The 22,948-nt window shown below is 34.8% G+C and overlaps 1 protein-coding gene and 1 non-coding gene across 2 annotated transcripts in view; one reads left to right on the top strand and one right to left on the bottom strand.

The window, feature by feature from the left end:
• EHBP1 (EH domain binding protein 1) overlaps window positions 1-22,948 on the top strand; it is a 391,476-nt gene that overhangs the window by 56,986 nt on the left and 311,542 nt on the right. The gene's annotated exons all lie outside the window — the stretch shown is intronic.
• On the bottom strand, window positions 10,109-10,215 carry LOC116279445 (U6 spliceosomal RNA). The gene has a single exon (XR_004188808.1). It is a non-coding gene; the product is annotated as a U6 spliceosomal RNA (small nuclear RNA).

The raw sequence follows: 22,948 nt of genomic DNA, 5'->3' as shown, positions 1-22,948 counted from the left end.
TCTCCTTGGAATCAAGTTTGGGTTGGGAAAGGGCTTACTCAGCACCCGGGTACTCAGCGCTCTCTAGAGAGACCAATACCCGCAGGCTGCTCAGTGGGAGGGGTGACCAGCGTCATTAGTCCCTGGGTTTAGACAAAGGGGGCCTACAATGGCTATTTTGTTTTCTGCTTCCCCAAAGAACAAGGCTAAAGAATATGCTACTCATGATTAATTCTGGAGAAAAAATTCCATGCAACTAGAATTTTTTCCAAGATTTAAAACAAAACAAACAAAATGTTCAACCCATATCAAAACCCTCCTAGGACAACTGATACTGTGCAGTGTGGAGAGTGCTTAGGAGAATGTGCTATTTGTTCTCATCCTTTTTCAGGCCTTGTTCCTCCTCGTGGCAGATTTAAAGGCCAATAAAAGACAAAGGCAGAGGTAAGGCTGCCCCTGGACACATGGTGAGTGGGCAGCATGGGGTGAAGCAGAGGGAATGAGGGGTGGAAAGTAGAGGGCAGCTCACCACCTGAATCAGTCACTTAATCTCATCCGTCTTAGATTCTTCATCTGTAAATTGGGTGACAAGACTAGATCAGGGGTCCCTACCTTCTCTGTGAAGCCTTCCCTGATTACTCGGATTGTATTTCTACTTCCTTTTTGATTTTTAACCCCCTAACCATGACAGTCTCTTAGGCATAATTTGTATTCAGTACATACAAATTTATATTTTATCAGTGACTATGGAATTTCAGTCCCGATCTATGTAAATTGCAGATCACTCCTTCCATGGGTAGCTGGGGAAAGAGAGATGGAGGTTGAAAATAGAAAAGGAACTAAAGCAGAGTCAAAGGAGAGATTTTTGAAATCTCTCCTTGGGGTCAGTGGGGCACAATACCTCTGGGACACTGTGTAGCACCCGCTTCTGAGTCATCCCACCTGAGGGGTGAGAACTGGGCATTTTCCCACCAATTCTGCTTTGCTCCAGGAGATGATAGGTCCCCAGCGCTTCCAGCCTGCCTCAGATCCTGTCTGCCTCTGCAGCTGGAAAAAGCCTTTAGGCAGAGTCGCAGATAATTGTAGTAGGAGGCTCTTGGCATAAAAACAATATGGATAGGGCAATAGTGCGGCTGATAGAAACCACCAAGTCACAAAATAAGAAAGACCTTGAACTTGAACCTTCAGAGGAGGGCCAACTCCAGAAAGAATTCTTCTCATTATGGATATTTTTAGCAATACTGCAAAATGATTTATAAACATCTTATTGAAAAGGCAGAAAAGAAGGTCCTGAAAGGTATCTTGCTGGTGAATATGAAATGGTAGAGGTCATGTAGTAGTCATGACCACTAAGGTAAGATGTATAAGTCATATTTATTTTGGTACAAGAATACATAACTCTAATGGCTTTCAGAAGTTTACGCCAAACATCTCCCCTAACATGATTTCCACTGTAAAGATTTAAGTTCTTGAACCACAAGTCCTTCCACCTCAGAGTTCTTAAGAACATGGTCTCCATAGTCCACTGTTGTACAGCCTTTTGTTATTTCATTTTTTATTTATGCTATTCAACCCCATTAGAAACTGAATTCTCTGAATTTTTCCTAGCTAGCACCTAGAACAACTCCTTGAACATAGTAGTTCTTCAATAATCTTACTGATGCCATCCTATTTTTTAAAATAGCTGCACAATTGTATTTCTAAAACAATTATGAAAATGATATAAATTTATAAGGGAAAATGTATCTTGATGACAAATGAACAAAGATATGAATAGTTCACACAAGGGGAGGAGAGTCAAGCAAGAACAGTAAACGGATGTGAAACACACCAAGCTCCTCTAATAACTCGATTTGGTGGAACCTAGCATTTGACCTGGCCAGAGCCCCTGCCTTTGGGTTAATGCTCTGCTTTCCACTCCAGACAAATGACTCTGATAAGGACCACAAGTTGGCGTACCCAACTTCTCGGCCATGTTGATTGATTTAGGAGTGAGCAACTGACTCAAGCCAGGCCAGTAAGACTGCTTCCCTGAAATGTGGAGTTGATAAAGACATGCAGTCACCATCAATACAAAGCATGGAGACTCCTGGTGGCCAGGTTTCCAACTTTGTGAAGGAAGGAAGGTTGAGAAAAGCAGGAGGCCAGAGACAGGGAGAGGAAACAAGCACATAGTCACACTCCCACCTTTCCTTCCTGCAAAAGGTTGAGGATTTTTACTTGAAACCAAGGGCTCCCTCTATTGCAATGGAAAAATACAAATGTGAGTAAATGTAAGGTAGGAGTCTTGTACCAGTAAAATAAGAACAATAATACATGAGCATGAAAGTTTGGATGCACCTGATGATTCTGTAAGCTACTGCTTTTTTCTGGTAAGCATCTTGGATCTGTATGACATGAACGAGAGACTAAAATTCACCATTCTTCACAACCCGAGCTTATAATTCCATGATTAATAGAAATGATCAAACACTTTGTATAAGTTACAGTAATTTGAGTAGATGAAAAGAAGGAAATTAACATTTATCGAGTTTTAGAATCAACAAATAGTATATTAAGAACCCTATATAACAATAGCTTATATTATTGGACACTTATGGTGTATTAAGCTCAGTTCTAAGGATTTGCATGTATATATTATCTCGTAGAATTTTCATACTAATAATATGAGGTGGGTACTATTATTATTCCTATTTTTTAGTTTTTAGATGAGGGAGGATAAGTAATCTGCCCAGGTTCACACAGATAAGTGGTAGAGCCAAAATTCAAACACAGCTAGTCTGCCAGTGCTTATACCTTGAGCCGTACATTATATATCACCTTATTTAACTTTGCAAATTGTATCTTATACCAAGGAAATAATTCAAAAGAAAGAAAAGACATCTAGATGCGTATAGGAGCACTTATTAGCATATCCAAAACCTAGGAAAAGACCACGTACACACTTAGAGGGAAATAAGAAGACAGCAAATGTGATACATTGATACAATAAAGCATTACATTGCTGGTAGGAATGATAAAAATAAGAGACATATAAAAATGGATAAAAGACTATAGAAACAGCAGATGAGAAAAAGTACAATTCAGAATGATAAATACTGTTTCCTAACAATTATGCACATTTGTTTTTATGCAAGCAGCAGATTGAAAAAAGTCTTCAGGGTTTATGAAAACATGGAAATTTGAGTTGTTTTTTTTTCCGGTAAGTTCATGTTGCTCTTGGTATTTAGATATTTCCAATTAACTTTCATTGTAAAGTTGATTAAATATCCAATTAAAAGCAAACTTATTAAAGATTTAAAGTAGTATTAATGGAAGCAAATAAGGAAGAGAGTCTGTGAGATTAAAAAAAGATTTTTTTTTTAATTCAACATTTTGGGGGGAGTAGGGTATAGCTCAGTGGTAGAGCACATGCCTAGCATGCAGGAGGTTCTGGGTTCAATCCTCAATACCTTCATTTAAAAAAAATGAAAAAATGAAAAGAAAAAAAAACCCTAATTACCTCCCCACATCAAAAAAAAAAAGAAAGAAAAAAAACTTCTTCGAATTCAACATTGTATTGTTGTATTTATTGTTGTTTAATCTTTTTTATTGAGTTATAGTCAGTTTACAATGTTGCATCAGTTTCTGGTGTACAGCACAATTTTTCAGTTGTACATGAATATACATATATTCATTTTCATATTTTTCATTGTAAACTACTACAAGCTATTGAATATATTTCCCTGTGCTATACAGTATAAACTTGTTTATCTATTTTATATATACCAGTTAAAAAAAGAATTTTTATTGGGAAATCCTTGTTTGAAGAATATAAATAAAAATGAGAAGGACCGTATAATATACTAAAGGAAAAAATTTAAAAGGTATATTGACATCTGCTCATCTGTCCCTAATCTGTTGCAATCCCACCTATTCCTCAAAGTCTTTCCCCTATGCTGCCAGCCTGAAGCCCCCAACCATAAGCTTCCTCAGAGCAAACTTGGGACTTCATCTGTCTCTCTCTTATGGTACTTGCCACTTTCCACCTTATTTTATAGCTATCTGTGTACTTGGCCTCTTTCTTAACAATAAACTCAATAAAGGTGGCAACCATGGATCTTCAAGATCTTTGTAGGCCCCAGTAGCCCCACATACTGCCATACAGTGCGTGCCCAACATGTATTTGTTCCATGAATAAGTGTTCTTACAAGAGTAAGAAGAAAAAGACTTGGAAGGCTCAGTTTTGAGCAACAAGCAACTGTGATTGGGGATGTTAGAATGGTTTGTTCTTTTTTACTGAAGTATAGTCAGTTGACAGTGTTGCATCAGTTTCTGGTAAACAGCATGATGTTTCAGTCATACATACATACATATATTCCTTTTCATATTCTTTTTCACTATAGGCTACTATAAGATATTGAATATAGTTCCCTGTGCTATATGGTAGAAACTTATTGTTTATCTATCCTACATATAGTAGTTAGCGTCTGCAAATCTCAAACTCCCAATTTATCCCTTCCCACTCCCTTTCCCTCCCTTATAGCCGTAAGTTTGTTTTCTATGTCTGTGAGTCTGTTTTGCAGATAGGTTCATTTGTCTTTTTCTTTTCTAGATTCCACATATAAGTGACATCATATGGTATTTTTCTTTCTCTTTCTGGCTTACTTCACTTAGACTGATGATCTCCAGGTCCATCCATGTTCCTGCAAGTGGCATTATTTTATTCTTTTTTATAGCTGGGTAGTATAGAATGGTTGTTCTTAAGAAAGTTATTTCTTCTACCAGATTGAAGAGGGGAGTGGTGGTGTTCTCATGGACTCCAGAAGGGTGGCAGAAGCATCAGGCAATTTTGATTTTGTGAGCTCTGAGGCCAATATATCTGGAGATGGTGAAAACAACCATAAGCCCTGATTGATGATTTCAGCTGGCAGAGAACATTGAAAAGAGGAAAGCTGACAAAAGATTAAGTGGGAATAGAAATCAGAAGTATCAGAGGTGTTATCCTAAAGAAGTCTTACGGTCTTACCCTCATAAAGCCCAAGGTCCTTCTTTTCATGATTTTTTTTAAAAGGCCAGATTTTCTCTTTCTACCTCTTTTAATCATAGTAAGTTTGTTGGAATGAAGAAAGTGGATTGGGTATTCTTTCTAACACACACACAATGTTTCCCTGATGCCAATGACTACATTCATCTTTTACCAAATAGGAAAGGACATATATTGTCAAAGAATTCCTATTCCTATTTGAATTCCTGAAGTTTCAAGGATTCTAAATCTTTTCCACGCTGATTATAACCTTGAAGGCAATGATTAGGTTCTGATTCAGATGGTATACCAAATATCTGATGGTTCTTCCTTCCCCCTCTGCCAGCATGATGTACAGGAACACCTTGCATGTTAGAATTGTATGCTCTTTGAGTTCAGGAACTAGGTCATAAATTATGTATGATATCTGAGCAATGCCATACTTAAATATTTACTAGTGTGATTTTATATACTACTAGTTGTGGAGACATAAATGTTCCCAGTACCTAATCATGTGTACGAAGATCATTCCTCTACCTTGCCCATTAAATAGGGTCCTCTTTAAAGAAATTTTTCTGTGCATAATGATTGGCTTATGGTCTGTCTTCCCTCACCAGAATGTAAGTTCCGTGAGAGCAAAAGTGTTGTCTGCTTTGTTTAACTATGGTATCCCCAGAAACTACAATATTGCCTGGCATTTAGTAAATACTAAGTGCTGAATAAGTGAATGGATAAGCGATTGAATTACCAAGCCACTGGTTGTGGCTTTAAAGTCTTTTGTAAATATTACCCTGAATATCTTACATACATATACATACACGTGTGGCTCTTCAGTGATCTTCTCTCCCCTCCCACCCTTCCCCACCAACTCATCAGAAAAACTATGTAATCATTGGCTATGCTCAAGTATCCATCCAGCTTTCACTGAATAGAAAATGAAAATGCTTTCCTTTTACAGAAACTTACGTGGGGAACTTGCATCTCAAAAAAAGATGTTTGTAATACCAAAGTGTTTTCTGTTTTATTGAATCCAGATTGTTGGGTGGAGTCCCTTTGCTAAAAGTCACTCTTAAGCAAAATGAATTGCTTGTTATTCTCACAAAGAATTTACAGGAAGCAATTTGTAAAGGTTGCCATCAGGCTGAAGTCATTGTTGGCGCTGGGAATCAGTGTGTCATCAACCTCAGAGCAGTCATTTAACCTGGATCTGCTCAGAGAAATCTCCATAATGCAAGGAAAATTGAATTCTACTGTTTCAGATTATAATCACTTTTGATATTATTCCAATTGGATCATGGAGTTTAAAATATTTAAAATATCAGTTTCTCTCATCCTGCCACTGGATAGAAATATCTATTTTACATGTGCTTAACACTGGCCCTATCATTACCAGCTCTTTCACAAATTGTTTTGTTTTGTTTTGTTTTGTTTTTGATCTGCTCTCCTATTGGAATAGATTACAGGGAAGCAAGCACTTCAGGATTCAAAAGTTTAGAATCTTGCAGTTTTGACCTTGAATTTAAAAAATAATCTGCTCTCCTCCTCTCGTTGTACTCATGAAGTTGCTGTAGGCATAGCCAGGAAATGAATGGTTTGCCAACTTATTCTGGCCCATTCCAGCTGGTAACCTGTCTGCTGGTCAAATAATAATAGCGACAACAACAAAAAGTTGTACTCACTTTGAAGGATCTACCTCTAATCTAGGTGACAAGTGGGACAATTTTTCCAGATAGGCCTATGGGGGCATCATTATAGCAGAGAAACACTGGATCCAGACACGTAGTGAAGATGGACAATTCTGTGCTCCCAGTTTCTCTTCATGTGTTTATTTTCATCACCCTGGGAAAACAGGGCTAAAAAGATGGAAACACATATATTCAGACTATTAGAAAGCATTAGGCCAGTTCCCTGTGTTTCCAATACCAGACTGGAAAACAAGGTGTTGACAAAACCAAAATGATTATTTTTTAGCCTTATCCAAATAATGCCCAATGTATTTACTGATTCGACAAAGAAGAATTGAATGTTGTGATCTAGCAGCACAAAGTAGATTGAAAATAATGCAGAAACATCTTACTGCATAGACTTCCCAAGGACTAAATGATTTTGAATGAATGTATCCCTGACTATACACTGCGAACAATCATAAGCTGATGTTAAAATCCCTCTGTCTCAGTGAAAGATGCAGCAACCGTCGAGTCTTAAGTGCTTAAAGATGCTTCACTCCATGGAGTAATTATCCTAGAAGAAGACTGACAAGAAGTACATGGTCCTGTGTCTCGTTCCTCTCCAAACACAATCATGCCCTTTGTTTGGGAGCTGAGACTGCTTGTTCACAAGCCCTGTCATTCAGCTCCCTGATCTCTGGGCCTCCCAGGTTGAACAAGGTTTCTTGATTGAGTCAAGCCATTCATTTGCTGGCTGACCCTGGCCAGCGTGGCCTGTTGGCTGCTATCACCCTCCAACAGCTGATGCTCACAGTGTGACATGATTTGTCCTGATAGCGCTTCCACCACCCACCTGTTGTTCCCATCACTTGCCCATTCCACAGCCGATTAGACAGCCTCCAGCCTGTGGTTCTTCTGCATCTGGGCCAAAGAAATTAATTTTCACTCATCATTCTTAGTTGCAGCTGGCTAATTGGACTCTAGGGTCACTTCTTTGTCTTGTATAATTAATCAAAATCTACTTAGTTAATTATTGCAATATTTGTTCAACAGCTATCTACTGAACATTTACTATGTGCCCAGCACTGTGCAAGGTGCAGAGGTTACAACAGGCCACACAAGTTCCAGTAAACCAAAAAATTAATACACTTCTCTAATTCTATCTAGTTTTCCTATTTGTAAGTTGAATAAATTTTCTTAAGTATGAAACCATGATCCCTTCCTTTGTAATTTCTTCTAACTCAAAAATATTATCATCTCTCTAGCAATCTGATTAGCATTCATTTGCTCTTCTTTATTTGCATATGTATGAGTTTAATGATGTTTAGTTACCTAAGACTTCTGGAATACATTTTAGTGGGCTGGTATGAAGTATCTGACCTAAAATAATTTAATTCAAATTTCTAATGAATGATTCCCATAAGTATGTATTTTAGAATCTTCTCTATTGTTTTGCATTGTACTTGGTTCTTTTTAAATCCTTATATATAACTAGGCCTATTTCTGAGGTTTCTCTTCTGATTCACTGACATTCTACTTTGTTTGCTCATTGTCCTTTCTCTTTTTCAGAATATTTTTGTTATTCTCACCTCTTTACTTTTCTAAATGAACATTATGACATTCTTTTTAAATCCTAAAAGAATTCCATTTTTATTTTGTTTGGGATTGCATTAAATTTAAAAATGACATATTCTATTAAGCTTTGACATCTTTAAAATATTTTATTCTTCCTAGATGTTATTGCCTAATAAATTTTGTTATTTTGTTTATATACCCAAACGCTTCTTAGGTCTACTTCTCTTTATACATATATTATTGCTGTTTAAATTGAATCTCTTTTTTAAAATTAGATTTTTCCAGTTTGTAATTGTTGGTATTCAAGAATCTTAATGGCTTTTCCATATTTTATATTTCAGCTGGCCACTTATTATTGTAGTAAGTCTAAAAATTTTAGCTGATTCCTTGGGCATGTTGTTAGATACATAATCAATTATCTTCAAGTAGTGATGTTTTTGTTTCTTCCATTATTTATTTCACTTGGGTTTGTTTCATCTCTTTTCTTGCATTGTCCTGAACTTGCAAAACAATAATAAAATCAAAATGGTGATAGACAGCAAGTTGCTAGTAACACTATCTTAAATATTTCTCTTCCTACCTAATGAGCAACACCGAATGAGGGATGAGGGATGGCAGAAAGTTTAGAATCAAACATTGCTGTATGGAAAACTTGGCCTTTCATAAATTTAATAACTCTGACTTATGCCTCTTGGTCTTTTGAGTAAGAGCTAGTAATTATGATATTGCAGAGCTATTAATAAAATTGAATCAGGAACTGGAAATATGATATTTGTCATGAATTGAAGCTTTATTCTAATACCTTGGGTTGACATTGCTATAACTATCACAGAATTATACTTTGAATGTCAGGTTTCCTCCAAAAATAGTATTTCCTGCTGATTTAAAAGGCTATGTAGCTACTAAGGAATAAATTATGATTTTGAATAACACTATCAAGAATGTTCATTCTTCCAGTTGCTACACTCCTAGAAAAGCTACTAGAAGTCAAAATTATATAAGGGAAGCCTAGTTCTTCCATAGAGATAATGGTATAATAAATCCAGAATTTAGTTAAAAAACTAAGGGTCAAATATCCAAATTTTCCTAGCAATGACTACAAATACTGTATTAAGTAAAATATAAAATGTTATATAATATAAAGCTTTGTTGCGTTTGTCTATAAACTAACTTATTAGTTTATTGGCCAGGACAATGCAATCACTCATCATGTGACTTCATATTTCCTAGAACAATGTCATATTCTGTAAATATTTCTCATTTTCCTGGTCATTTCTTCTTATTTCATTTTACTTTTTTAAATTGAAGTAAAATTGGTATAAAACATTATATGTTTCAGATATACAGCATTATAATTTGACATCTGTATACACTGCAAAGTGATCACCACCAAAGGTCTAGTTATCATCTGTCACTATATAGTTGACCCCCTCCCCCCCGTTCGCCCACCCCTCAACTCCCTTCCCTTTCCACTAACCACCAATTTGTCCCCTGCATCATAGTGGCTATGTCTTGACCTTTCAGTCCAGCTTTTATGGTTGCTTACCCTCATCTCAGTTTTTCAATTCCAGGTTCCAGAAAGAGAAATATAATTGACCCAGCTCATCATCACCAGTAAATCCAAAGCGGGGGTCCCTGAACAGCCTATGGATGGGTGCTTTGGGTCAAGTGTCCCTCCTTAATCCAATGAGCTATAGCCAGGGGACAGGAGTAAGACCATTAGAGCATACCGGGGTGTGAGTAGGGAAGGGGACATGAGAAGGTAGCCATACTTGGCATATTGTAACCAAGGATCTTTGCCAGATGTAAGGAGTAGTCTAATAGGTATAATTTTTTTAAACATTTTTTATTGATTTATAATCATTTTACAATGTTGTGTCAAAAAAATATGGAACGCTTCACGAATTTGCGTGTCATACTTGTGCAGGGGCCATGCTAATCTTCTCTGTATCGTTCCAATTTTAGTATATGTGCTGCCGAAGCGAGCACTAATAGGTATAATTTTGATGATCTAATATATGGAAGTAATTTTAATGGTTTATGGAGGCAATGGTTTGATATATTTGAAATTTGAACTGTCCCCCCAAATTCAGAGTTGTATAGTCACCATTTCTAGAGTAAGCAAGATATACTAGGGAAAAAAAAATCATAGGATTTGAAATCAGATGATTTTATAGTACTTTATAGCAAGTATTTTTAGAATATTACCTAAAAATAATACAAGTTTTAAAGATCAGCTTGCCTATCATTCAGTTGCCTTGAAAATAGTTTTTTTTTTCTTTCTTGAACTACCCATTTCCTCAGCAGTAAGAGCTTCCCTTTCCAACATGATGTTATGCAGAATACCCCTGCTTTTTAAATGTATGAACTGATCCTCACTGGTGGTGAATTGTCATTGATCCTGCTTAAGCATACTGGGACATCACTGTATGTAGAAGCCTCAAAGTTTGTGTTTAAATAATGCTGGAATCAGAATCACATACCCTTGCATGTAATTCTGTATCACAAAATCAAATATCCTCCCATATGTGACCCAGTTCTGATTTTTGTCTTATGAAAATGAGTTGGTGGGAGAAAATATTTGTAAAGCACATAGTTGACAAAAACCTTACATCTGGAATACATTTTTTAAAAAATCCTCAAAACTCAACAATAAAACAAAGAAACAATCCAATTATAAAATGGGTAAAAGACATGAAGAGATTTCACAGAAGAGGATGTAGAGATGGCAAATAATGACATGAAAAGATGTTCAGCATCATTAATCATTAGGGAAATGCAAGTTGAAATCACAGTGAGATATTGCCACATACCTCTCAGAATGACTAAAATTTAAAAATAGTGATAATACCAAGTGATGGTGAGGATGGAGAGAAATTGTATCTGTCATATGCTGCACTTGGGAAGGTAAAATGATACAGCCACTCTGGAAAAGAGTTTGGCATTTTCTTACAAAACTAAACATGCAACTCAGCAATGAACTCTTGGACATTTATCCCAGAAAAATGAAAACTTATGTTTATACAAAATCAGCACGATATTCATTGCACCTTTATTCCTACTAGCAAAATACTGGAAACAGCCCAAATGCCCTTCAGTGGATGAATGGTTGAACAAACTCTCTACATCCGTACAATGAAATACTACTCAGCAATGAGAAGGGATGAGCTATTGGTATATGAAACAACCTGGATGGACCTCTAGGACATTATGCTTAATGAAAAAAATTTAATCTCAAAAGGTTAAATGCAGTAAAATTCCATTTATATCACATTTTTGAAATAACAAAACTATGGAGATTGAGGTTAGTGGTAGCCAAATGACAAGCAGGGGATGAGGTACCAGAGCACTAATACAAAGTGGTAGCAGGAGGGATTCCTTCTGAAATAATCCAACAGCTGAATCTTGATTTTAGGGGTGGTTAAATGAGTCTATACAAGGAATTAAATTGTTTAAAACCACACACACACACCCCACACAGATGAATGCTGGTCTAAAAAAAAAATGATAACAACTGAGTACCATGCCAACTGGGATTGGTACATAAACAGTGATATACCAATGTCAGTTTTCTAGTTTTGCTATTATACTACAGCTATATAAGATGACACCATGAAGGGAACATGGGAATCCTTTTGCTACAGTTGCAGCTTCCAGTTAATCTATAACTATTCCAAAATGAAAAATGAATTGTAATCATTACTATGGCTCTGATATCTTTTTCATCAGCTATTTTAAAGGCTATAAAGAATTGGATTTACTAGGCAAAGATAACAATGCTACTATTTTAGAAATAATCTTATCCAAAAGGAATATTATCTTTTAAAGTCATCTTGGAAGCATTTGACCACTTATGCAGATATTTCAGGCCATTGCAGATAAAATATTTTAGAAATCCTCTTCTGTAATTGCTTACAGAGATCACCAGTCATAGGCAAGTATGAAACCTATTACTTTATAGAACACTCTCTTGAACTAAGATATTTTCTCCCCACCTCTCTTTACTTCATCTTAGTTCTACATGTGCCCCAAATAAAGATGAGCTTATTCAGCAACAAGGAGACACCTGTAAGAAAAAGGAAAAGAATATCCATCAGCCTATTTGAATGGAAAGAAAGTCTTTACTTTGTTTAAGATACTGGAAATTCATGTTGCAAGACAATGAAACATTGTCTTATGTGATGGAGGACTGTGGATTTTCTTGATGTTAATACCTTTCATTGTTGCCAAGGTATAGGACATTTGAAAGAACTTGAAGCAACATTTGTTTATTTTAAAGCAGTTGAATAGCTAAGTCAGAGAAACATTTGATTTTCTTTTTTTTTACTTGACGTTTTCTTGGCTCTTGGTGTTTGGAAATTAAATGCCTCTAAGAGAATGCCTCTTGAAAATCTCCATTGTGGCTCACAAGATTGTATTTTCTTACTGATGTGACCAGAAGGTGAGAAAATTGGACTTAAAGTTGGGAAAGAAAAAGAAATACATCACTTATTTGTTCAAGGAAGTACAGGTATTGAGGCTTGGAGATTTTGCAGATATTACCTGAAGTCTTCATTTATTTCACATTGAAGAACTGCCTTTGGCCCTGTGGAATCAGATTTTGAAACATTATATGACTGTTTAGTGGAAATAAAGTCACAGTTACAAGAGGAAGTTATAGATTTTGATGAGCATGACTCATGCTCTAAGTTTCTTCAATTGCCCTTAGATTATAAACTCAAAATTAATAAATCTTCTCTAGCCAAGTTGCTCAGCTTTAAGAAAAGCTTGTTGAATTGAAAGCAATACCAAATCTCTGACATTTCAGAGGCAAGTAGTACATTAACCCTGGTGCCATACTAAATTTTATGATTATGTAGTCAGTCTTCGTTATTGTTTGGCTCTACTTTGTTGTGAAAAAGTATATCCTCTTTTAAAGAAACCACTGATATAAAGGCAAAATCTTATTTGATTTTAATCTGTAGTTTAAATTGAGACCAAATATGTATATAATCCATCTGTATGGATACATTACTGGATACTTTTTAATTCAATTGATCTATTTCTGTACCAGTATTACACTGTTTTAATCACTGTAGCTTTACAGTATGTTTTGTTAGTTAAAGGATTCAGTGCCTTGTCATTATTTTTAGTCTTACAGTTTGCTTTTTAGCTGTTGATAATTTACTCATCCAAATGAACTTAGAATTACTTTACCAAGTTCCAGTGAAAAATCCCATTGCACTTTTAAAATTTGACGTGATTCATCTTTACATTACAGCTTCCTGTCTAGAATCGTAGTATATTTTTCTCTTTTTCTGGGTCTTCTTAAATACTTTCTGCATAGTTTTATAGTTTTCTTCATCTTGTGTGTATTTGATAAGGTTGTTCCACTGTAGTTGACAGTTTTACTGGTAATGTAAGTGGGGTCTTTTTATTTTGTTATTTTGAACTAGTTATTGTTGATATCTACAAAAGTTATTAGTAGTAGTTTGGATATTGATACTAAAATCTCTTATTTAATAGTTCTAAAAAATCAATTCTTTTGTATCTTTTTTAAGTTACATAAGCATGGCATTTTGTTTAAGCTTTTAAAATATTTCTCCCTGTTTTGTGTATTATCTGTGTATATATGTCTGTGTCTATCTATCTGCAGAGAAAGAGGATGAAATGATTTTGTTTGCCTTACTGCATTGGTAGGGTTTCCTGAACACTGTTGAACAATATTAATGATGACAAGCATTTTGGCCTTGTTTCTGATTCCAGTGGGAGTGTTTCTCTTGTGCTTTAAGATTTCATGTAAAGTTTGCTATTGACTTCTGATACTCTATCAAATTAAATGTTGTTCTATTTAGCTTACTAAATTCTTTTGTCAAAAATTAGTACTGTCTTCTCTGAGTCTATCAAAATGAGTAATTGATGTTTACTATATTAATGTCATGAATTAAAGTAACAGATTTTCTGATGTTGAACCATCCTTCCATTTCTAAATTCTACTTGCTAGTGATGTGTTATTTTTTTCATATAATGCCATATTAGTTTGCTAATACTTAATTTAGGTTTTTTGTACCTATAATGAATAAGGTTAGGCTACAGGTTTTTTCTTTGTTGTTTTCTTTGCTTAATTTTTGTTGGCATTGATATAAACATTATAGAAGGAATTTGACAGATTTCCATCTCTTTTCATTCTCCAAAGCAGTTTAAATGGCATAGAAGTCAGCTGTACCTTGAAGGTCTGAGAAAATTTACTCACAAAATACCTGGGCCTGGAAATTTTAGGGGAAGAATATCTTTGATTAACTTAAAAATATTTCAAGGATGTTGATCTATTTTTAACCTTTCTTGTGTATAGTTTGGCAAATTTATATTTTCCAAGAAATTTTTCCATTTCATCTAGTTTCTCAATTGTTATTGTTACAGAGTTGCATATGCTATTCTAACCTTCTAAACATCTGTATCTATGGTTATACTCTTGTTTCATTATTTGTGCTACTATTGTGGGGTTTTTTTCTTTTTTATTTGTTAGAGTTGGTAGAAATTTGCTCATTATATCCTCTTTGTAAAGATACAGTTTGGGGTTGCAGGTTTTATTGTCATCAAATTTCTATTTGTACTTTAATTATTTCCTTTCTTCTATTTTTGTTGTACTATTCTTTTCCAATTTCTTATGTTGAATGATCTTTTCATTTATTTTCAATCTTTTTGTTAACCAGTAGGTGGATCTAAAAAGACTGTACACTTCTCTGAGTAATATTTTGGTCATATCCCAAAGCTTTTTATCTTCTTACCTACTTTATTGAGGTATAATTTACATATCATAAAACTCACTCATTTAAAGCACAGAATTCAATCATTTCTAGTAAATTCGTAGAGGTGGGCAGCTATCACCACAACCTAAGTTTAGAATATTCCCCTCACCCTAAAAAGAAACCTTCTACCCTTCTGCAGTCATTCCCCAGTCCACAAGCACTTGGTGATTTTTTAAAATACAAATGTGCAAATCCCACTGTAGACGATATAAGTCAGAATTCTGGGGATGTGGTCCTCACATGTGTATATTCTAAAGGATCTTTAGATGATTCAACTTTGACCCAGGTTTGAGAACCACCTTGATATGAGAAGAAAGCATTTAAACTGCTTGGTGAGAGAGGAATCAAGGAGAGTTACAAAGTTAAATAATTTACTGGAATGCAGTTTAAGGAATCAGAAGTTCCTTAAATTACCTTGGTAACACAGGATCCTTGCGTCCAGGGATTGAATTGGTTCATTTTTACATTTCTCACAATGCCAAGTACAATGATTAACATAAAGGCAATGCTTCAAATATATGTTTTAAATGAAGAACAGTCTTTATTTATACAGGGTGTCAAATCTACAAAGATTATTCCCTAAAAGATCTTTTTCACTCAACTTTAAAATTTATTTAGAAAACTCTGTTTTTCATATACAATTCTAAAGTTTATTAAAGAAGTCCAACTTATAATAAAACATTGAAAGCATTGTATTTCCCAAACCAACACATTTCCTCTTTTTAGAAAAGCCAAATGAGTTCTTCATAATTAATGCTATATAGCAAATCCTGCATCATAATAATTAACCACATATTGTTAATTGCTGTAAAAATGCATTGGATTTAATTAGCTTGAAACAGCATTTTCTGTGTATTACAAAATGAGCTAACGTTATTCTTTGGACAATCATTCTTCAGAAAGAAGTACTCTTTTTTCCAGCAGTCTTTTAATGTATTTATTAGTACTTCAATAATATTGAAGTAGTGCTCTAGCAATTTAGTTTAAATATTTCATTTCAATTAAGCATTTGAACTTTCTGGAATTCTCAAGTTAGGGATTGGTTTGTGATTATGTTATTTGTGGACACAGTATAATATAATAACTATAAAGCTTTTTATTGTGGTAAAAATACATAATGTAAAATTTACCATCTTAGCCATTTTTAAATGTACAGTGCAATAGTGTTGAGTATATGCACATTGTTATGCAACAGACCTCTGAAACTTCTTCATCCTGCAAAATTGAAACTATACTTACTAAAAATAATTCCCCTTTGCCCACTTCTCCCAGCCCCCAACAATCACCCCAACAACCATCAACCTATTTTTTGTTTCTAAGAGTTTGACTATTTTAAATACCTCATGTAGGTGAAATCATGCAGATTTTGCCTTTTTGTGTCTTATTTGTGGGCTATTTCACTTAGCATGTTGTCTACAAGTTTCATCCATGTTGTAGCATATGACAGGATTTCCTTTTGTAAAGGCTGAATAATATTCCATTGTATGTATATGCCATATTCCCTTTATCCATTCATCTGTTGATGGACATTTAGGTTGCTTTTACCTCTTGGATATTGTAAATAATGTTGCAGTGGACATAGGTCTGCAAATATCACTTTGAGATCATGTTTTCAATTCTTTTGCATTATACACAGAAGTGGAATTGCTGGATCCTGTGGTAATTTTATTTTTAATTTTCTAAGGAACCTTCATATTGTTTTCTGTAGCAACTGCACCATTGTTGTTCCCAGCAACAGTGCACAAGTGTTCCAGTTTCTCAACATCTTCCCCAACACTTGTTATTTTCCAGTTTTTTTTTTTTTATAATGGTCATCCTAAAGTAATGAGGTGATATCTCATTGTGTTTTGATGTGCATTTCCCTGATAAATAATGACACTGAGCATCTTTTTATGTGCTTGTTGGTTGTTTGTGTGTCTTCTTTGGAGAAATGTCTGTTGACGTCCCCTGCCCATTTCTGAATTAGATTGTGTTTTTATTGTTGAGTTGTAAGAGTCCTCTATATCTTCTGGATATTAACCCCTTATTAGATATATGGTTTGAAGATATTTCCCCCCTATTCTGTAGGTTGTCTTTTCATTCTGTGGATCATTTCTTTTGCTCTACAGGAGTTTTAAAGTTTGCTATAGTCCCATTTGCTTATTTTTGCTTTTGTTGCCTGTGCTGTGTTACATCCATGGAATTATTGCCAAGTGAAATGTCATGAAGCTGTCCTTGTATCTTTTCTTTAGGAATTTTATTGCTTCAGGTCTTATGTTTAGGTCTTTAATCCATTTTGAGCTAATTTTGTATATGATGTAATTGAGCATCCAACTTCATTCTTTTTCACCTGGCTGTCCAGTTTTCCCAACACTATTTGTTGGTGAGAGTATTCTCTTCCGACTGAGTAACCTTAACACCTTTGTCAAAAATCGTATGAATGTATGATCATACACATGAGGGCTTATTTCTCAACTGTCTATTCAGTTTTATTGGTTTATATGCCTGTTTTTATGCTAGTATCATACTGTTTTGATCATTGTAGCTTTATAGTATGTTTTAAATCAGGAAGCTTGAGGCCTTCAGCTTTGTTTTTCTCTCTTAAGATTGTTTTGGCTAATGCAGATCCTTTAAATTCCTTGTGAATTTGAGCTCTTTTTGTTCCCTATTTTTATAAAAAAAAAGTCATTAGGATTTTGATAAGCATTGCATTGAATCTGTAGATTGTTTTATGTAATATGGACATTTTAATCATAATAAGCCTTATAATCCATGAACATAGGATATCTTTCCATTTATTTGTTTCTTCTTTAATTTCTTTCTGCACTGTTTTGTAGTTTTCTGTGTACAAGTCTTTTGCCTCCTTGGTTAAGTTTATTCCTAAGGATTTTATTCATTTTGATGCTATGTTAAATGAGATTTTTTACTTAATTTCCTATTCAGATTGTTCATGAATTGAAATGCAACTGATTTTTGTGGGTTGATTTTGTATCCTGAATTTTGCTGAACTCATTTATTAGTTCTAGCAGGGTTTTTTGTAGTGGGATCTTTAGAATTTTCTACACAAAAGATAATATCACCAGCAAACAGAGCTCATTTTGCTTCTTCCCTTCCTGTTTGGATGTCTTTGTTACTTTTTCTTACTTGATTTCTCTAGCTAGGACTTCCAATGTTGTGTTGAATAGATGTGGTGAGAGTGAGCATTTTTATATTGTTCCTAATCTTAAAGGGAAAGTTTCAGTTTTTCACCATTTAACTCAAATTTTTGTTGTTTTAGTGCCTAATGAGATGAAAGGTTTCCAAAATATTAGCACAAATTCCCTGAGGTTGAGGACCAGTCACATTCTTAATCAAGGTTATAAGAGAAAGTATGGCAGTGGCTGATAAACTAGGCAAAATTTCAAACTCAGCAAACTTGTGTTCTAGACCAAGTCAGTAACTAATTTACAGTGTTTCCTTAGGCAAGTTGTTTTTTTTCTGCACCAAGTATCTATTTTCCTTTCTATAAAATGGGGTAATTTTGCTAGAATAATTTTATCTCCCTAAGGTCTTATGAGACTATACCATACTGAAATGTTTATGTAAATTACTTTGTGCTAATTGGTGATAAGAATAACTTTAGTGAAATTTCAGATTACAGCAAAATCTTTTTACAGGAAAAGATTATTGATATCCTCATTTTTATTCTGAAAAGAAAATAAAACTTCATAAAGATGATAATTTTTTGAATTTGCATTTGTACTGATCTTTAAAAATCATAGTAGTAACTACTACCTATAAATAAATAGCGTAACTTTATTTTTAAATACAGTGTTTTGAAATAATGTAGCATGTAAGAAAGTCTGTTGAATGCCTATTAAATAAAGATGTAATTTTAAAAGATGTATGGTGTATTACATTTTCCCTACATCTTGTATTAGTTTTTTTGTTCCTTATCATCTAAATCAAGTGTGGGTATTATCCATCGTGAGGCATAATTTGTCTCCATCTGTGTATCTAGGAAACTAAAAAACAAGTTCTCTGCTCCCAAAATATACCCTTGGGACAAGCATAAGATAACACTTATAGATATTCCAGTTCAAAAAGGAGAAAATGAAAGGAGGTTAAAAAAAAAAAAGGAGTGACTGGTCCCAATCAACTTCGAAATCCAGTTGAGGAAACACCATTAAACTTCAAGGTCTGGGAATTATCCTCTATGGTACATGGAATGAGTCATCCTTTCTTTTTCTTGAAAAAGTATGTGTTTGTAGCTGTGAGATTTATCAGCTTGTTTCCTGCCTGTAGAATTGTTAGAGTCTCAGAGCCTTTTTTCTTTTCATGCTCTCTCTCTTTCCTGTAGTCCAAGCTGACAGTGTTTCTGCTGATGTAAAATTCTCAAGAACTTTGTCAGTCTCCTATGTATGTCACGAGGATTTACTCTATTAGATAAAAGGCTCATCCCTAGGTCTTTCCTAATAATCCTGTCTCTGTTTTTGGATTTTGCTGAGATAGCTGAGGGATAGCTGAGAGATTCCCTGACAGTGAATCTCTCAATTTTAGTGTCTTTTCTAATCTGGATAGTTTGAAAATTTCCTAAATCATCAAATTCTGGATCCTATGATAGTTCTTTCCTCAATTTATTTCTTTCCTCTCACATTTTACTATAAGCAGCAAGAAGAAAACCATTTGCACCTTCAACACTTTGCTGAGAAATCTCCTCAGCCTAAATGTCAAATTCCATTATTTGTAAATTCTGCTTTCCACAGAACTACAGAATACAACTCCTGAAGTACCTATTTCTACTAAAAGTCTATTCTATGCAATCTAGACTTTTTCTATCATGCTTCTCTAACACTCTTCCAGCCTCTGCCTACTGCCAATTCCACAGCCACTCCACATATTTAGTTATCTGTTATAGTGGCACCTACTATAGGTACCAAAATCTGTATTAGTTTTTTATGTTGCCTTAACAAACAACCAGAAACCTATTGGCTTAAAATAGCACAAATTTATTTATAGTTCTGTAGCTTAGAAATCTGACACTTACTGAGTTAAAATCAAAGTATCTGCAGGGCTGCTTTCCTTTCTGGAGACTCTAGGGAGAATCTGTTTCCTCCTCATTCAGACTGTTGGCGGAGTTCAGTTCCTTGTGTTTGTAGAACTAAGGTCCCCATTTGCTTCTTGGCTATAACAGGACGGTTGTTCCAAGCTTCTGGAGACCACTGCACTTCTTGGTGCATAGCCCCATTGTTCTACTAAGCCCACAAAGGCAGCTTATCACATCACATCTTTCTGACTTCCATAGCTTTTAATATAGAAAGTTGCCATAATCATTCATTTCCAAAGGGTCTATAATCTTTCTTTCCTTTCTTTCTTTCTTCCTTTCTTCCTTTCTCCCTTTCTTCCTTTCTTTCTTTCTTTCTTTCTTTCTTTCTTTCTTTCTTTCTTTCTTTCTTTCTTTCTTTCTTTCTTTCTTTCTCTCTTTCTTTCTTTCTTTCTTTCTTTCTTTCTTTCTTCCTTCCTTCCTTCCTTCCTTCCTTCCTTCCTTCCTTCCTTCCTTCCTTCCTTCCTTCCTTCCTTCCTTCCTTTTTCCCAGGGTCACTTAGAAGTCTGTCTTTAAATTTCCAAATGGTTGGACTTGGGGGCTAGTGTGTGTGTGCGTGTTTATGTGTATTGCAATATGGCCAATATGGCCAGAGAATGTAACATTTATGGTTCACCCTTGGGGATTTTATTGGGATTGTCTTTCTGACCTAATCCATGACCAGTTTTTATAGTAGTTCCATAGGAATTTGAGAAAAATAAGTATTTTCTCTTTATTTGGTATAAAGTTTTATTTAAGATTTAGTTTTGTAACTGTGTTAACCACATTCTCTATATCCTCATTTATTTTCATTGGCTTGATCTACCAATTTTTTAGAGAGATGTACCAAAATGTACATTCTGCTTTAGATTGTGAATTATTCTATAATTTTCTGGGAGAGAAAAAGTACTATATAGACATAAATCATGTTTTATATATAACCAATGATCCTGAATAGAAGTGCAACTAATTAAAACTGGAGAACTCTGTTTACGTAGTACCACAAAAGCACCTCAATTGGTTTTTGCCATTTCTTCTCCCTCCATTTAATGCACTAACTCCACTGGTACCCAACCACTAATTTTATTCTTTATTTCTCATCAAGTTTCCTGAACATGGAGTTTTTTTTCACTCATTTTATTCTTTATTTCTCAATATGTTTTCCTGAACATGGAGGTTTTTGGTTTTTGTTTTTTGCTTTTTGCTTCCCAGGGTCTACAATCTAAAACTTTGAAAGAATAAGGCAATCCAAGAAGTTAGTGAAGCATTCTGAGAGGAATGTGAGATTGTATAGGGAATTAGTCCCCAGACCCTAAGGGAAGAAAGTTGGGAGACTGGGCAGCTTCCAGGAGTCAGGTCTCTATTTTGCTTGCAGCATTTTTAATATGGAAGAGACTTTCTATTAAGTTGCATTTTGTAAAATTTAGGGTTTGAACAGTAGCTTAGTACTTACCTGATGAATTAATTTTGTGAGTTTGTTGGCTTTTGTTTTTATTTTAATCCTTTAGTTTAGTGACCACGACCATAAAGAACTATGGCATATACCTTTCTTGTTATAACATCCCAAATGCTGCCTTAAAAGAACTGAGAAATTTTTTTAAAATCACATAATCCTTGTCTTAAATGTAGAGGACTCTACATTCCTATGTGAAGACCTCACAAGGGTATATTCAGAAAGAATTGCTCCCATTTTTTTTTCAAGATTTATAGGTTTCCATTGTAAAACTGCTCTTTCATAACTTTATCTTAAGGACCTTAAGTGTCTTGTAGTTAAATATGCTTAGTTTGGAGAGTTAAGAAAATGTAAAACCAATTCTAAGAACCACTATTTGCTAACTTACTTTTTAGGAAAGCAAATTCAACAGGGTTCTCTGTGATAATGGACCAGGGAAGATTTACCATCTTAGTCATTTTGAGGGCTGAACCTCTTGGTTTTCTGTGCCTTACTAAACTAGTTACTCTGCTGAACTATGAATTAGCAAAATAAAAACCATCAGCAGCATAAAAGGAAAGCTGCTGCAATATCCCCTTATCAGAAAAAAGAGACAAGGCATAGACTCTTCAGCTTTGGGAACAAATAGTAAATCATTTATGCAAGAGATTTGGGAGAGGAAATGTGGCATCCAGACAAATAAATAAAATACTGACAGTGCAGTATTAAAATGAATTTAGCTAGCATTTAACCAAAGAGTGAAAATAGCCTGTTTTTAGCTTCAGTCTGGTTGAAGAGCACAAACTTCTTAGGCTGCATACACTGACCTGCAGACAGAATTGTTCCATCAATGCACACTTCACAGGCTTTCCCAAGAAACATGTTGTCAAGTTTTAGATGTGTTAAGATCTTGGTTAAAGATCATGAGGATACACGATATATAAAAGGTTGCAGTCAAAGGTCAATGTCAAGGATGAGATTTATCTGTCCATGTCCTTTCTTGTCAGTTGCTCATCGGAACCCAAGCAATGAAATGACCTTTCTTCTTTTTCCCTCGATTCAACTAGGACCCTGGAGACGCCACAAGAGCTCAAGTCTAAACCTTCAACTTTCCCTGATAAATAAGCCTGGCAGCTCCCCCAGACCTCGCCAGCTCAAAGTAGTCTTTCTTCCTACTTTTGAACTTTCGTACCAATTAGTACCCTTTCATTTGCCAAATAACCATGTGCTGATGTGACTTTTTCCTTTACTGTTTTTTAAACAGTTATTTACTTCTTTTCTGTTATTGAACTTGGATCATTCATATTTAGTCATTTATATTTTTTGTAAGTTCCTTGAAGTCAGGGTCCACGTGTTATTCTTATTTGAATAAGAGGGAAAATATGGGGATCAAAAAACTGGTAACCTCTCCTTGCATTGAGGCTTTCAGCTATAGCAAACCCATGAAGCCAAAGAAATATA

This window comes from Vicugna pacos, chromosome 15 (genome assembly GCF_048564905.1).
Source record: "Vicugna pacos chromosome 15, VicPac4, whole genome shotgun sequence".
NCBI lineage: Eukaryota > Metazoa > Chordata > Mammalia > Artiodactyla > Camelidae > Vicugna > Vicugna pacos.
This window is presented reverse-complemented; position numbering and strand designations above follow the sequence as displayed.